The sequence below is a fragment of the Mauremys reevesii genome, linkage group 1 (genome assembly GCF_016161935.1).
Source record: "Mauremys reevesii isolate NIE-2019 linkage group 1, ASM1616193v1, whole genome shotgun sequence".
In the NCBI taxonomy this organism is placed as follows: domain Eukaryota; kingdom Metazoa; phylum Chordata; order Testudines; family Geoemydidae; genus Mauremys; species Mauremys reevesii.
In genome coordinates this window covers 197,434,970-197,451,341 of record NC_052623.1, presented here as the reverse complement: position 1 = coordinate 197,451,341, position 16,372 = coordinate 197,434,970, and the positions used below count along the sequence as shown (strand labels likewise).

Below are 16,372 nucleotides of genomic sequence, written 5' to 3'. Positions count from 1 at the left end.
GCATGAGGGGGTGGTTGGGATGGGGCGGGGGGAGGATCCCAGTGCGAGGGCGCGGATGGGGGCGGGGATTGGGATCCCAGTGTCAGGGACTCGAACCCCGACAGCAAAGTTCGTTGTCTGACCGCAGAGAGACAGGCAACACCAGCAAGGTCCGATCAAAAGCTCTTTATTCACAAGTGCACGCGTCAATAAAGAACAGCCCGTATCGGAAGAGAACCAGCCACCCTTTACAGCTTAGTACTAGCCTATATAGACAGTTTTATTACATCATAGATCATTCACTTGAGCAACCCACCCCCTTTGTCTAACAACTAGAAATTAGACACCTTTTAATATATACGCATGCCTAGTCTCTACAGCATTAAATTGTTAATATCTCAACAAGCGCCAAAGGTTAGGAATGTGAGGGAGTTAAAACACACCGAACACTAAACCAGGGAATTAGAGTCAGAACTGTGAGATGCTTCTGTTTCTTATCAGTTCTTCAAACACTGTTTTTTAACACAACACAGCTGGTACCAGCCCCCTCACTTATCTCACTCTTTCCCAGGGCTTTGTGAGACAATGCTGCTTCTCAGTATTTTCCACTCTGGGATTACCCAGAAACCTCTGTTAGCCTGATTTCAGTCAGGTTGGCATAACTGGTTTTGTGCTACATCTTTATTCAGGCCTAACACCAGTGCGCAGGGTCTCTTGGGGGTGTCAGGGTGAGTCCTGCGCAGTTTCAAGTCTTTTGTAGGCTCCTGGTCTCTGTCCAGGCTCCTGGACCCTGTAGGGAGACACTGTCAAACTTGCAATACACTGTATTGCCAACCCCAAGAGTTAAAAACTCACAAATCAGCCTCCTCCCCCTCCAAAGAGAATGGGTTAAAATCACAAATAAAAATTCACTTGGGGATCTTTTTATTTGGTATCTGGTGTTTGAGGTCTTCAGCTGAACTCACGGCACATTTTCTAGCTTTTCTCCACACACTGTGAGACGTAAAGTCTTCCTTTTTCTTAAAAAAATGAAGACGGATTCTCATCTAATATGCCAAAACAAAGCATAGTCTACTGAGGCTATGTCTACACTACGCACCTTTTAGCAACACAGCTGTGCCACTACAGCCGTGCCACTAATAGGTGGGCAGTGTAGCCGCTCTTTGTAGCCGAGCTCTCTCCCACCAACAAAAAAATTCCACCCCCAACAAGAGGCAGTAGCTTTGTTGACGGGAGACAAAGCATTGTTCACACGGACACTGTTCGTTGGTAAAACTTGTCTTTCAGGGGTGTGTGTTATCCTTGCCTCTTATCCTATTCCTTCATTCTCTGAATGCCCTCTTCTTCACCTCGCCTGAGCCCTGCAAAGCCTGTAAGACATCCCCTGTAGCTTGCAAACTCTGCTGGGACTCCTGTCATGGAATAATTCACAATGTTTTAAAACTAGAGGGTCACACTCTTTGTTGCTCATGCAGGTCAATCTGTGTATGTGTTATTCAACTTTTTAAGTGCAAATGGAGGTCTGGCTGGGGAGGAACTTGTCAGAGTGGGTTGTGAGGGGCCCCCGGTTGAAGGCTGGCCTGAAAGACTGTCTGGGGCCCAGCAAGGGTGCAGGAAAGAGGAGGCAAGGGCCCTGGTTGGTAAAGGAGGGAGCTGCCTGCTGTGGGATGGGAAGGCCAAGAGACCCAACTGGGTGTACACCTCACCCACATAAGCAGTGAAGTGGGTTGCCCTCTAATAAGCGAATAGGCTGCAGCAGAGAGCAACAGGGAACTTTCTCTGCCTGCAGCACTCTGTAGGCCAGATAGTGGAAATTGGGCTTCCTGTTTTCTGATTATTACCAGAATCAATAGGCATTCCCTGATATACTGGAATTGATTGGCTGCAGTTTTCAAAAGTAATTGTGCTGCGTACATACGAATGCCACAGAGTTGAGAGTAGGACCTCACTTCACTCTGCCCACTAATTAAATACCTTAAGTGGTAAACTTTATTAAATTGGAGCTAAGGTTGTAAATAGGGAGTGGAACTTAGCCTGGAAAATCATCCTGCAAAAAAAATTAGGAAGTATGGAATGGTGGAGCTAAATTAATCCAAGCAGCCTTAATTCTGTCCGTGTCACCTCCCACAAAACAATTAAAAAACAGGAGAGAAAGGCCTTGGCTACACTGGCGCTTTACAGCGCTGCAACTTTCTTGCTCAGGGGTGTGAAAAAAACACACCCTTGAGCGCAGCAAGTTACAGCGCTGTAAAGCACCAGTGTAAACACTGCCCCAGTGCTGGTAGTGCGGCTGCCAGCACTGTAAGGTAATCCCCACAGGGAAGGTGGAGTACCTGCAGCACTGGGAGAGCTGTCTCCCAGCACTGGCATGGCGACTACACTCGCACTTCAAAGCGCTGCTGCGGGAGCGCTCCCGCAGCAGCGCTGTTCGGCTGCAAGTGTAGCCATACCCAAAGAATGCGATCTTCAAATATCACTCAACATCATAACCAGGGCCGGTGCAACCATTTAGGCGACCGCTTAGGGCACTGGGATTTGGGGGGCGCCATTTTCTTCGGCAGAGACCACTGCGGCCGGATCTTTGGCCACCCAGGTTGCCACCGGCATTTAGGCGGAGGGAGCTGGGGCAGGGGAGTGCAGGGAGGACCACCTGCAGCAAGTAAGATGGGGGGGGTGAGGCTGCACGCAGGGGAACTCCCTGCCCCAGCTCACCCCTGCCCCGCCTCCTCCCCGAGCACGCTGTGGCCGCTTCACTTCTCCCGCCTCCCAGGCTTGTGGTCAGGGCCGGCTCCAGACCCCAGCGCGCCAAGTGCGCGCTTGGGGCGGCGTCCCACGGGAGGGCGGCAGGTGGCCCTGGTGGACCTCCCGCAGACATGTCTGCAGAAGGTCCGCTGAGACCGCGGCTCCGCAGGCGTGCCTGCGGGAGGTCCACCGGAACCACGGACCCCGCGGCGCGCCGGCGCAAATCCTAGAGCCGCCCCTGCCGGCAGCCGCGGGGAGCCCAGAGCTTTTTAAATCTCAGCCACAGCTGGGAGTCAGAGGGCTCTGGGCTGCCGGCAGCCGCGGGGAGCCCAGAGCCCTTTAAATCCCAGCCGCGGCCGGGAATCAGAGGGCTCTGGGCTGCCGGCAGCCGCGGGAAGCCCAGAGCCTTTTAAATCCCAGCCGCGGCCGGGAATCAGGGCTCTGGGCTGCCGGCAGCCGTGGGGAGCCCAGAGCCCTTTAAATCCCAGCCGCGGCCAGGAGTCAGAGGGCTCTGGGCTGCCTGCAGCTGCAGGGAGCCCAGAGCCCTTTAAATCCCAGCCGCGGCCGGGAATCAGAGGGCTCTGGGCTGCCCGCAGGGGCAGGGAGCCCAGAGCCCTTTGAATCCCAGCCACCGATTTAAAGGGCTCAGGGCTCCCCGCGGCTGCAGGCAGCCCAGAGCCCTTTGAATCCCAGCCCCTGGCCGCTGATTGCCTCCTCCACAGACCCCTGCCCCAACTGCCCCCCAGGACCCCCACCCCCTATCTAAGCACCACTGGTCCTTGTCCCCCAATTACCCCCTCCCGAGACCCCTGCCCCTAACTGCCCCTTGGGACCCCAGCCCCTAGCTAAGCCTCCCTTCTCCCTGGCCCCAACTGCCCCCTCCTGAGACCCCACCCAATTTCCCCCCAGGACCCCACCCCCTCCCTGGCCCGTGATACACCACCTGGACTCCCATGCCTATCCAATTGCTGCCTGTCCCCTGACTGCCCCTCTGAACCTCTGCCCCATCCAACCCCCTGCTCCTTGTCCCTTGACTGCCCCCCGGAACCCCCTACCCCTTCTCCAACCCCCAAACCGCTTACTGTGCCACTCAGACCAGCGTGTCTGGCTCCGTGCAGCTCCAGACAGTTGCTGCCATGCTCCCCCATGAAGCCCACAGCCCTCTCCCACCCACAGCACCTGCCTTCCAGATTTGAACACCTCAAAATTCAGGAGTGCTCAAGCTCGGTTTGGGCAGCTTTTACTTCATTTCTCCCAAATCAAATATACTGATCCACTGTAACTTGCTGTAGAAAAAGTAGGATAAAATTGAGCAAGAAATGCTTATTAGCACTGGAATTGCTATTTTCAACAGCCATTGCCTTTTTGTTTGTTTGAAAGGAAAAGACGGTTACTCACCGTAGTAACTGTTGTTCTTCGAGATGTGTTGCTCCTATCCATTCCAGTTAGGTGTGCGCGCCGCGCGTGCATGGCTCTACGGAAGATTTTTACCCTAGCAACTCCGGCGGGCCGGCTGGGCGCCCCCTGGAGTGGCGCCGCTATAGCGCAGGATATATACCCCAGCCGGCCTGTCCGCTCCTCAGTTCCTTTTTTCCACACCCGGTGCCGGGTCCGATGCCCGGTCCACAGGGTTTCCTAATGCTCGGCCGGCCACAAGCCGCTGCCGACAAGAGATCTTCTTCTAAGTGCCTCGAGGGATCTCACCTCACAGATAAGTGCCGCATTTGTGAGGCCTTTAATCCGTGAACAAAGGGGAGCGGGGCTTTCGTTTTAAACAGCTCCTGAGGGAGGCAGCTCTTGCTCAGTGATATTGCATTGGCAAATTCCCCATAGAAAGAAAGAGTGGAACAAAAGAATAATAAAGGCACCTCAACTTTTCCTCATTTATGTAGGACAGTCTTATCATATACATCCAGATATCCTCCAATCACACAAGCTGAAAATTGTTCCACTTTACTGCAGCTCTGTAACCATATGGGAACCAATCCTGTCTGTGTTTTGTGCACATCCAAAATTCCGGCTGAATGACCCGTCCTGGGAGCGAGTTACCAGTGACCCAGGGCTGGGGCAGCAGGAGGTGTGGAGGGGGGGCACTGGTGGGGGGAAGCCCAGTGCTGGGGCAGCAGCAGGGTGGAGGGAGGGCACTGGTGGGAGGAAGGAAGCCCAGTGCTGGGGTGGCAGGGGGTGTGTGTGGGTGGGGGGGAGAGCCCAGGACTGGGGCAGCAAGAGGGTACGGGGGGAGCGCAGGGCTGGGAAGGGGGGCAGCCAAATTCTTTTTTGCTTGGGGCAGCAAAAAAACCTAGAGCCGGCCCTGCTTGCGGTGCCTAAGCTGATTGGTGTGCTCGAGGTACTCATGCTCGGAGCAGGGGTGAGCTAGGGCAGGGGTGCCTCAGGACGGAGGGCGGGGAGCTGCTGCGGGGTGGCACCTCAGGGCGGAGGGGCGTAACTGCCGCGGGGGGGGCACGCCTCAGGGCGGGGGGCGCGGGGAGGGGAGTGCAAGGTGGACGTTTCGCCTAGGACATGAAACATCCTTGCATCAGCCCTGATCATAACCAGTCCTATCTTCTTTAGAATAATTCACAGTTGTCAGTAAAACAAATGCTCTGCAACTGGCCTGCTGGGTTACCTTGGGCAAGTCAGTTCACTGCCCTGTGCCTCAGTTTCTCCATCTGTAAAAGGGGGATGATGCTAGCAACCTCTTTGTAAAGCATTTTGAGATCTACTAATAAAATGTGTTATTGAAGAGCTAGATTATTTTATTAATATTATTTTATTAATATTATTTTATTTTTATTGCTGTAGTTTATTTGATGTCTCTTCACCAAAAGTGACCACATTCCGGACTATTTTTCAAGACAATTCCTTCCAAAATTATATGCCATTTCCAGTCTAAAACATGTTCTGTCCTGGGCACAGAGAGCTGCAGACTGGAGTTCTGGGACAATATCAGATTTGTGTACAGTTATATAGTATGCTGCCAAAGAGAGAAAACTGTGTGTACACTCTCTTTCTGCTGCAGAGTCCAGAGGGGTACAGCTGCAACACACCCACTCATCACTGTTGCCAAGGCAGTATATATAGCACACCCACACTCTGCTGCAAAGGCAGCATACATAGTACACCCTAAACCCTGCCGCCAATGCAACCATAGAGCACACACTCTTCTAGCTGCCAGGAAGCCTGTTCTTACCTATGGGAGAGATGCATGCTCTTAGTGTCAGGTGTTTATCTGTAAACTACAATAGTAGTCTGTGTTGCTGAATCCCAAGGATGATGCTGTGAGTACAGCTTCACTGTGCCATTAAGCTGGGTGTGGATCTGCAGCATGCACTACTGCAACTCTGCACCTGAAGTCCGCAGTACTCTGCCCCCTTTCTAAGTTCTTGGGGCTGGGTATGCAGCACCCTCCTTTTCTGTCTCCAGTGCTTGTGGTTCCTACTGAAATGATCTGCCGCTGTGCTGTCACTCCCTGCTGCAGGGCTGTCAAGCAAACTGCTTGTTGCCAACAAGACTGCCTTTTACCAAGTCCTCTTCCATCATCAAGGCACTGCATGCTAGTGTGACCAGTGTCTACCCTTGCTGTCATGGGATACCATGTGCTTATGCTCATTTGGTTCCTGAGGCCCCTGGGGCACATGCAGCAGCAGTTCTCAAATGTGGAAGCAGAACTGCGCTGTCTATCATTTACATATTTAATGCGCGGTTCTGTTATAATGGATAAACATACCCATGTATGGTTGTAAAAGTGTATGTTATGTACACCCTGCCTAGGAGGCACAGTAACTTTCAATAGGCTATCTAATCTAGTCTCTAGTATAGCTACCAGTAGGCACTGATCTGCAATTTCAGATTCTTATTCCGTAAAGTGAAGCTGACTGTTATATGTGGTCACATTGGAAATGGGTGGAGATAAGTGTCACAGACACACAGAACTGTCAGGGAGGCAGCTGACTGTTGTAGCTGGCAGGGAAATTCAGAAGAGTAGCATAAATAGGCCTGCATGCCTGAAGCCTCTTCAAAGGCTACCCGCAATAACAATTTGTCAGACTGACAGGGTGCGAGTGCCATTTCCTTCAGCGACAAGAGAGCAGCCAGACCTCCATCTGTACACTTGGCATCTCCACAATACATTAATCATAAACACTGTCCATTAGTATAACACTCACATTAACAGCCCCATGTCCAGAAGCCATGGCACAGCATTATAATAATAAATAACATTTTGCACTCATCTGTAAACCTCATTGTCCTTTACAAAAGTGGATATTGTTAGCTCCATTTTATTGATTGGGAATCGGAGGCACAGAGTAGTTAAATAATTTGAATAAAGATACATAATGAGCCAATAGCAGAGCTAGGAACAGAATCCAGCTTACCGGATTTCCAGTCTTCTGAGCTAACCACTGTCCAAGTCGTGGGGGTAGAGTCTAGCTATGTGACTATGAATCACAGCTCTATAGACTGTGACTTTTGTTTAGTGGAAAACTCAATCCTGCACCTTTATTATTGCTCTCAAACAAAGTATGAGAACAGACAATTTTTTCTCACTCCTGCTATAAGTGATTATAAGAAGGGTCCTGTCTTGAGCAGGAGGTGGGTAAATAGGATCAAGGTCAAGACAGAGTATTCATAAATAATTACAGTCACACCATGCTTTTCAAAAGATAAACATTGTGGAGTAGGCAATGCTAACCAGAGATATAGGTTCTGCTTGGCTCGGACTTGGCCTCTCCCGGTGAGCCCCTCTGTCTGTTAGCCATGAGCGAGGACAAAGGGATACATCTATTTCAGTTTCCTTTGACATACTTCATTAAGTTACTGATGTCTGTAAATATTCATGCAACTTTGAGCACCAACATATAAAAGGTTCCATGAGAAGATCAAGCCAGGTTCAAAATCCAACATTTCCAGAAGAACTTGTCAAAAATAGAAAAACAATTTGGAAAAAAAAAATAATGTTCAAAGTTGTTTCTGTTTCACAGGGATTGAAATGGAATAATGTTGGGGGTTTTTTCCAGACTTTTTTGCAAAATATTTGTTTGAAAAATCCTGAAATTTCAAAATTGTATTTCCCTCTTTTATTCCCTTTTTCTACTCAGTACAATACAATGAATAGTGTGCAGTTTTTTTATTCCATTTTTTATTGTTATCTTTCTTTCAGATACTCCTCTGGGGGGTTGTCAAGCATCTTTTTCCTTCAGTGGCGTCAGGGCACCTGCCAAACGTATTAAATTAAAAGCCCCCCCATGCTGATAGGGCCACTGAATTCAATGAGAATTTTGCTATTGAGTTAATTGGATGTCTAATCAGATCCTTAATTAGCTGCTTACTTTTACATCACAGAGCAAGCTAGGGTTTGATTGAGGCTCGGGTTAAATAAAAAAGACCTCTATGTCTGCCAGGGAGAGTCTGACATCTTCTTCTTGGGTATCATGTAATCTCTGATCCAGCTTGAGAGCGTTGGAATTATGGCATTGACAAAGGCCTCAGTCAAGTAACAATAGACTAGGCTGCTTCTTGACAAGCAGTTGTGGGCTGATGGAGATAGGCCAACATTCCTTAGTCTTACTTGGGACTGGCCTCCCCTTATACACAATTCCTATGGAATTAAATAGTGATGAAACATATAAGATTCTATAAAAAATACCATATTATTATGGAAGTTTGCAATAGAAGATGATCACCTCTCTATAGGTGTTTTGAAACATTCTATAGAATTCTGTAGCAGGGAAACAATTTTGTGTTCAGTTCTATGGCATGATTAAAAAAAAATTAACTAAGGAAGGAAGGGAAAGTTAGAATTTTCTATTACGTTCCGTAGGATTATTCCATAAGGATCCCACTCCAGCCAGAGAGGCATCTTAAGATGAAACATTGGCTGCTGTCTCAGCACACCTTCAGCATTCACTGCCTGCTGCAGTGTGTTCGCCAAGCAGCATTCACTAGTCACGCACATACTTATGCATGTTGTTACAGTATGGAGCTTACGCTCTGCACATCTTGCACTTAGCAAGTCAGCCCTTCCTGGAGGCCCTTAGCAAGCCAGCCTATTCTGCCACTACAAGTTTTACAACCTGTCTATACAAGCCCTTGGTGACGCAGCGCCATTGCCTTCTCTGTACCAATGAAATATGTAAAATGAACCAGAAAAGGAAATTTCTCTCTTTCCTCCATCATGGCCAGCTGACTGAGGGGCTCTTAGGAGAGCCACGGTATAGCAGTAGCAGAACCTATGCCTCTCTTATGTTAGAATCTCTTGTTCAGAAATGTTATCTTTTGGGAAGCCCAGTGTTGTACTAGGATTTCTCACAGGGCAGGTACTCAAAATATGCAGGCAGGACAATCTGACCTCATGAGATTGTCTTAAAAGTGTTGAGTTTAAAAATAAATAAATAAATTTGTTTTTTTTTCCTTCGCCTTCTGGTTTGAGCCTTTATGATTCACATATTCAAGCTTTTTCCCCATACCACGTGGGCTAGAACTAATATACTAGTTTTTTCTTAATGGGAGCTGAGACCTTCGTGTAATCACATGACTCCTGGCACTGGGGTTTTAACACAAACACCAAATATCACAAGAGTGGATGACATTGGATCTCTGCTCTGAAGCACTCACAAGGGAAGGAAAGAGAAGCTGAGAACTCCTTCATTGCATCCATGGAATGTGCATTAAATGTAAAGGCAAATATTACAGATATGTGATCACTGGTAGGTGGGGGGAAGAAAAGAGTTTAGAGATGCCGGGAAAAGCACTGCAAAAAATATTTCCCATTTATCTAGCTTTAAGGGAGGGCTGGCTCCAGGGTTTTTGCTGCCCTAAGCAAACAAACAAACAAACAAACAAACAAACAAAACCCAACTCAAAATGAACTGCTGCCCCTTGAAAAGTGCTGCCCCAAGCACATGCTTGGAATGCTGGTGCCTAGAGCCGGCTCTGCTTTAAGGATTGCAAATAGTTTCATAAACCATGCACATATAGCTCCACAGTAACATGGCTGCTTCAGGAAAGAAGTGTAGCAGCAACCAAACCAACAGAACAGTGTGGTGAAAAGAGAAAAATTTGGCCAAGGAGAACATAGCAAGTCCCCTACTTAGGGTGATCAGACAGCAAGTGTGAAAAATCGGGATGGGGGAGGGGTATTAGGAGCCTATATAAGAAAAAGACCAAAAAATCAGGACTGTCCCTATAAAATCGGGACATCTGGTCACCCTACCCCTACTCTTAAGAAAAGTGTCAAGAGATGTTTTTTTATCCATGCAGAGGAAAGGTTTTGAAGTGGGGTATACATATACAATGTTATTCAAACATACACAACTTTTAACAAGCCTGCAACAGTAACCTAAATGCTCTGAAGCAAAGACAATAGGTGCAGCTGCATTGATTTCAACTGAGTTGCTCCCTCTAACTCCATTAGTGAATTTGGCCCAGTGCATTAGCTTAATTGGCTGCCTGTCTTGATCTTTGAATGAGATTTTGGCTTATTCCAGCTTGATTTTTTTAAGGAATGTCTTTCTTGTCTCCAAAGAGCTTTTACTGGTTAAGTTTCCCCTTCTGGTTAATAAAAGAAACTAGACTGATCTCTTTTGGCAGCTGTGAATAGGTTGCATGTTGTGTGTGTTTTGCTGGTTAGCTTGCTTGAAAGTGATTTTATTTCCCTTCCAACTACTTTTAGAACAATTTCCACACACAAGTATGCATCTCATTCTTACACATCTGTGCAGTGGCATTCATACCATTTTGTGCATAATCATCAATAATAATTATAGCTGGTTGAACAGTAAAGTTGATTGAAGAATATACTCACAACTAAAGGCATCATGGTTTACTATGATTTTCATTAGTTATAATATTCATGGTCTCTTTCTTATCCTGTCCAGTGTGTTGAAAACTGTATTGACATTGTAAGCTGTCACTTTAAATACCCAGAGGGATTTCCTAGTCCTGCTTGCAGGCTAGGGGCTCTGCAGGGATGTGTGCAATCTGGGCCTAACACTGCAGCGGTAGTCAGTCTGCAGACAGCAAGTTTAGAATAAGGTGGCGTGAGTTGTGCCACTCTGTTTTTTAGGGAGCAGCCTGATTTCTTTCTCTTCCTCTCTATTTTTGGGTTCTTTTGTATTATTATTCTGAAGTCTAAGAACTAGTGTTATATTGCAACCTTCTAGTAAGAGTATGGTTTTATCTATCTCCTCAGTTAGATAAAACCGCTTTTATCTAAGCGGCAGCGCTTTGAAGCGCTAAGTGTAGTCAAAGCGCCAGCGCTGTCCGTACTCCACCTCCCTGTGGGGAATAACGTACAGCGCTTTGACCACACTGGCGCTTTGCAGTGCCGCAATTTGCAGCGCTGGAGAGGGTGTGTTTTCACACCCTGCTGCAGCGCTGCAAATTTGCAAGTGTAGCCAAGGCCTCAGAGCCAAATTCAGGTGTTCTGTATAGAGGTGCAGTTCTCACTGTAGATAATGGGAGTGTCACAAAATTATGCCATAGATGAATTTGATTATTACATTATTATTAGTCCAAAAATCATCCCAGAAGTGCATTATTCACCATTAGCTATTCTGCTGTTTTAAAAGCTTCATTACCCAATCAGGGAGCATCACAACTTTATATGTGACTTAAATAGCTAGCCCCACTTCCCCAATAATAAAAGTTGAAGTGAATAGTTCATGAACAACTCATAGACTGAACATTATATGTCCAGCTATTTAGCAAATACTTAGAAGTAAGGCGTATATTTGAAAATGATCAGGATCAATTTGCAAAAAATTCACAAACAAAAAGGGATGGGGTAGGTGGGTGGGCTCATGCCCCCATCCTTCAAACACACATGCTGAACTTTATTCACACAATGGCCATATTGGGTCTGATCAGTGGTTAATCTAGCCCAGTATTCTCTCTTCTGACAGTGGCCAACGAAAGATGCTTCAAAGGAAATGAACAGAACAGGGCAATCATCAAGTGATCCATCCCCTATCATCCAGTCCTAACATCCGGCCATCAGAGGCTTACATAGGCGGCAGGTTTGTATAATTTTTGGTGGGGCCCAAAATGGTGGTGCCCCCCCGCTCCCGCCCTGTAAGCCGATATAAAATGAAGCTACAACGCGTCAGTGCCACAAGATTACAAGGGTCAATTAAAAGTGGAAAGTCAGAAGCAGCACTTGCCTACTTCAATATACAGTATTATATTTTGTTGCATCTGTTGTGATGAAGTGGGAATGTTCTTAATATTTTCTCTGAATACTGTGTGGGTGCCTCAGTTTCCCCTGCAAGATGCCAACTGAAGGTGTTGGGGACAAAGAGATCAGGTGGCCTCCTTGTCCAGAAGAGACACAGAGCCCAGAGGAGGGAGTGTCAGTTTGGAGCTTTCTGGGGAAATTGGGAGAGACCCAGAACTTGGTTCTGGGCTCCCCACCCCCCAAGATGGACCTGACAGAGGGGTTCTGTTTTCTGTACCAACAAGCTCTGTTTAAACTGTGTTCCTGTCATCTAATAAACCTTCTGTTTTACTGTCTGGCTGAGAGTCACATCTGACTGCAGAGTTGGGGTGCAGCGACCTCTGGTTGCCCCAGGACCAGCCTGGGCAGACTCACTTTGGAAAGTGCATGACGTGGAAGGGCATGCTGAATGCTCCGAGGTCAGACCCAGGAAGGTGTAAGCTTCTTGCCCTGGAGACAGTATGCTCCGAGAGAGGAGGCTCCCCCAGAGTCCTGACTGGCTTTGTATGGAGATGTTCCAAAGCATCACAGCATCCCCTTCCACACCGTGCACTTCCCAGAAGTCCGCACAGACACTGACACTCCCTCCTCCGGCCTTTGTCTCTTTTCCAGGCATTAGGAGGCCACCTGATCTCTCTGTTCTCCAACACCTTCAGTTGGCACCTTGCAGGGGAAACTGATTTGGGAGAAATGAAGTAAAAGCTGCCCAAACCGAGCTTGAGCACTCCTGAATTTTGAGGTGTTCAAATCTGGAAGGCAGGTGCTGGGGTGGAGAGGGCTGTGGGCTCCATGGGGGAGCATGGCAGCAACTGTCTGGAGCTGCATGGAGCCAGATACGCTGGTCTGAGTGGCACAGTAAGCGGTTTGGGGGTTGGAGAAGAGGTAGGGAGTTCCGGGGGGCAGTCAAGGGACAAGGAGCAGGGGGAGTTGGATGGGGCAGAGGTTCAAGGGGCAGTCAGGGGACAGGCAGCAATTGGATAGGCATGGGAGTCTAAGAGGTTTATCAGGGACAGGTAGGGGGTGCGGTCCTGGGGGGAAGTTGGGTGGGGTCTCAGGAGGGGGCAGTTGGGGACAAGGAGAAGGGAGGCTTAGATAGGGGCTGAGGTCCCAAGGGGCAGTTAGGGGCAGGGGTCTCGGAGGGGTAATCAGGAACAAGGACCAGTGGGGCTTAGATAGGGGGTGGAGGTTCAGGGGGGCAGTTGGGGCAGCGGTCTGGGGAGGGGGCAATCAGCGGACAGAGGCTGGGATTCAAAGGGCTCTGGGCTGCCCGCTGCGGCGGGGAGCCCAGAACCCTTTAAATCTCAGCCGCTGCTGGGATTTAAAGGGCTCTGGGCTGCCTGCAACCGCGGGGAGCCCAGAGCCTTTTAAATCCCAGCCGCGGCCAGGAACCAGAGAGCTCTGGGCTGCCCGCTGCGGCGGCGAGCCCAGAGCCCTTTAAATCTCAGCCGTGGCTGGGATTTAAAGGGATCAGGGCTGCCTGCAACCGCGGGGAGCCCGCAGCCCTTAAAAACTCAGCCGCGGCAGGGATTTAAAGGGCTCTGGGCTGCCTGCAACCGCGGGGAGCGCAGAGCCTTTTAAATCCCAGCCGCGGCCGGGAATCAGAGGGCTCTGGGCTCCCCGCCGCGGAGGGCAGCCCAGAGCCTTTTAAATCTCAGCCGTGGCTGGGATTTAAAGGGCTCTGGGCTGCCTGCAACCGCGGGGAGCCCAGAGCCTTTTAAATCCCAGCCGCGGCCGGGAATCAGAGGGCTCTGGGCTGTCTGCTGCGGCGGGCAGCCCAGAGCCTTTTAAATCCCAGCCGCGGCCGGGAATCAGAGGGCTCTGGGCTGCCTGCAACCGCGGGGAGCCCAGAGCCTTTTAAATCCCAGCCGCGGCTGGGAATCAGAGGGCTCTGGGCTCCCCGCCGCAGCGGGCAGCCCAGAGCCTTTTAAATCCCAGCCACCGCCGGGAATCAGAGAGCTCTGGGCTGGCCGCTGCGGCGGGGAGCCCAGAGCCCTTTAAATCTCAGCCGCGGCTGGGATTTAAAGGGATCAGGGCTGCCTGCAACCGCGGGGAGCCCGCAGCCCTTAAAAACTCAGCCGCGGCAGGGATTTAAAGGGCTCTGGGCTGCCTGCAACCGCGGGGAGCGCAGAGCCTTTTAAATCCCAGCCGCGGCCGGGAATCAGAGGGCTCTGGGCTGTCTGCTGCAGCGGGCAGCCCAGAGCCTCTGATTCCCAGCCGCGGCTGGGATTTAAAGGGCTCTGGGCTGCCTGCAACCGCGGGAGCCCAGAGCCTTTAAATCCCAGCCGCGGCCGGGATCAGAGGGCTCTGGGCTGTCTGCTGCAGGCAGCCCAGAGTTTTAAATCCCAGCCGCGGCCGGGAATCAGCGGGCTCTGGGCGGCCTGCAATCGCGGGGAGCCCAGCGCCTTTTAAATCCCAGCCGCGGCTGGGAATCAGAGGGCTCTGGGCTCCCCGCCGCAGCGGGCAGCCCAGAGCCTTTTAACTCCCAGCCACCGCCGGGAATCAGAGAGCTCTGGGCTGCCCGCCGCCGCTGGCAGCCCACAGCCCTTTCAATCCCCGCCGCGGCTGGGATTTAAAGGGCTCTGGGCTGCCTGCAACCGCGGGGAGCCCAGAGCCTTTTAAATCCCAGCCGCGGCCGGGAATCAGAGGGCTCTGGGCTCCCCGCCGCAGCAGGCAGCCCAGAGCCCTCTGATTCCCGGCCGCGGCGGGGCTTTAAAGGGCTCGGGGCTGCCTGCAACCGCGGGGAGCCCAGAGCCTTTTAAATCCCAGCCGCGGCCGGGAATCAGAGGGCTCTGGGCTCCCCGCCGCGGCGGGCAGCCCAGAGCCTTTTAAATCTCAGCCGCGGCGGGGATTTAAAGGGCTCTGGGCTGCCTGCAACCGCGGGGAGCGCAGAGCCTTTTAAATCCCAGCCGCGGCCGGGAATCAGAGGGCTCTGGGCTGTCTGCTGCAGCGGGCAGCCCAGAGCCTTTTAAATCCCAGACGCGGCCGGGAATCAGAGGGCTCTGGGCTCCCGCGGCGGGCAGCCCAGAGTTTTAAATCCCAGCCACCGCCGGGAATCAGAGGGTTCTGGGCTCCCCTGCGCGCAGCGCAGAGCCCTCTGATTCCTTGCCGCGGCTGGGATTTAAAAGGCTCTGGGCTGCCGGCAGCGCACAGCAGGGGAGAAACCTAGCTCCAAATATTGCTGGAGCAGAGCCCCTGTCTGTGAATATTCCTGGGGCTAAAGCCCCAGGAGCCCATATAAGTCGGCGCCCATGGAGGCTTATGGACACCCAGAGCATGGGGTTGCATTCCCAACTATCTTGACTAATAGCCATTGATGGATCTATCCTCCAAGAACTTATCTAATTCTTTTTAAATTCCATTTATAGTTTGGGCCTTCACGACATCCCTTGGTAACGAGTTCCACAGGTTGACTTTGTGTTGTGTGAAGAAGTACTTTCTTTTGTTTGTTTGAAACCTGCTGCCTATTCATTTCATTGGATGACCCCCGGTTCTTGTGTTATGTGAAGGGGTAAATAACACTTCTATATTCACTTTCTCCATTCCTGTCATGGTATTATAGACTTCTATCACCCCTGCCCTGCCTCAGGTGTCTCTTTTCCAAGGTGAATAATCCCAGTCTTTTTAATCTCTCCTTATATGGAAGCTGTTTCACACCTTTAATAATTTTTGTTGCCCTTCTCTGTATCTTTCCCATTTTTAATATATCTTTTCTGAGATGGGGAGGCCAGAACTGAACACAGAATTCAAGGTGTGAAAATACCATGGATTTATATAGTGGCATTATGATATTTACTGTCTTATTATCTATCCTTTTCCTAATGGTTCCTAATATTCTGTTAGCTTTTTGACTGCTGAGGCACTTTGAGCAAATATTTTCAGAGAACTATCCACAATGACTCCAAGATATTTCTTCAGTGGTAACAGCTAATTTAGATCATGGACTACCACTGGGAGTCTGAACCTGTTCCGCTGTTGGCAGAAAGCACTCTGAATTATCTTTGCATCTCTTGCTGGGAATGGCTCCTGGCCTGTCAGAGCAATCTCCAAAGGGATGTGGAGGAGCCTGAAAAGTTAGAGAATATCTATTCTGCACTGTCCTCCAAATCCCCTTGCCTGAACCATCCATTTGGAACCATCCATGTGATAACTAGAATATTCTGCCTCCAGGCCTACTTCTGGAGCTCTTTCCTGTTTTCTAGTGGTTTTTTCTCTGCCTTTTCAAGAAGCAAAGGATGGTCATCCTCAGAGGACTGTTTGTTTTTTTTTCCTTGTCTTGTTCACTTTTGGATTTTAGCCTGCAGTTGAGGTGGAGATGGGTCTCATGCTCTTTCACAGATAGAACTGGAGAGTGTGATAGGGTTCACTCACCACTGCAGCGCCTCCTGCTGGCTGTCCTGGGGATTAGCTCTACTAACCAGTGCACCTTCTTCTGGTGAT

General features: G+C 50.0%; 1 protein-coding gene across 8 annotated transcripts in view; it reads right to left on the bottom strand.

The window, feature by feature from the left end:
• Nucleotides 1-16,372, bottom strand: part of CD47 (CD47 molecule) — an 87,307-nt gene that overhangs the window by 45,913 nt on the left and 25,022 nt on the right. The window lies entirely within an intron of this gene.